Below are 1092 nucleotides of genomic sequence, written 5' to 3' on the forward strand. Positions count from 1 at the left end.
TTGTTGGTCTGAACTAAACTCACCTCTGCAGTTTCTTAAAGAAGCAGAGTTGGAAAGTCTGCTGTGTTGAACATGCATGTGCTTTTTCTCCATCGTGACCCATTGGCTGTGCAGCACCAAAGGATTGATTGCAAAGACTCTTACTGTGCATAAGACACACCCACAGCATAAGCAGCACCATTAGACAGGAATCTGCTGAACAGGTGGAGTTTTTTGTGAAACAGTTTTATATGCAAAACTATTTTTCTTTCTGCTGGTTTCTTCAAGWAAACAACCACATAAAAACTCAACATCCTGCTTTCAACAAGGCCTGATAAGAGCGCCACAAATTAGCCATTTTGTGGTGCATTTCTGGCAAGTAAGAATATAAAGTGAACATTGTAATGATGATCCTTGATAAAAAATGACTTACATGGAGTTTTAAGAAGGAAAACTAGTTTAAATTCTAGTTGGTTATTCTATGAAATGTACAGAAATCTTTGAGGTGAGGAGGTGTTTTATAATCTTAATCATGATTTTAAYTCATGTATGTATAAACAACACTTTATTCATATCAGAGCCTTTGGTTTTAATCAGATTTTCATAAGAAGGTTAACGCCACATGGGAGTGAATTTACAATGTTGGCAAAAACATTACTTTCATACACATTAATTTACAAGACATTCATGGAGTGTGGAATCTATTCCAGTGGGTTTTGTTGGTTTGATAAAATAGTTTCAGGTTTAGTTACTTCAAATACTGTTTTGCAGCACTGTGAAACCACTTGTGCCTCCACAGATTTTTTTTTGTTACAGAATTTCAGACTATTAATCAGATGTTATCAGACAAAAATAATAATTGTTTTGGTTAGGGTTTGGCTGTAGAAATGAATGGAAGTCAATTGGAAAGTCCCCACAAAGATAGCCACGCAAACGTGTGTRTATGTGTGTGGGTCTGTGAGTGTGTGCATGGTTGTTTGTCCTGTCTGTCTCTGTGTTGCCCTGTGACAGACTGTGTCCAGGGTGACCCCGCCTCTCACCTGGAACGTTAGCTGGAGATTGGCACCAGCACCTCCTGACCGCAGTAGAGACAAGGGTGTTAGAAAATGGATG

The sequence above is a fragment of the Poecilia reticulata genome, linkage group LG2 (genome assembly GCF_000633615.1).
Source record: "Poecilia reticulata strain Guanapo linkage group LG2, Guppy_female_1.0+MT, whole genome shotgun sequence".
NCBI lineage: Eukaryota > Metazoa > Chordata > Actinopteri > Cyprinodontiformes > Poeciliidae > Poecilia > Poecilia reticulata.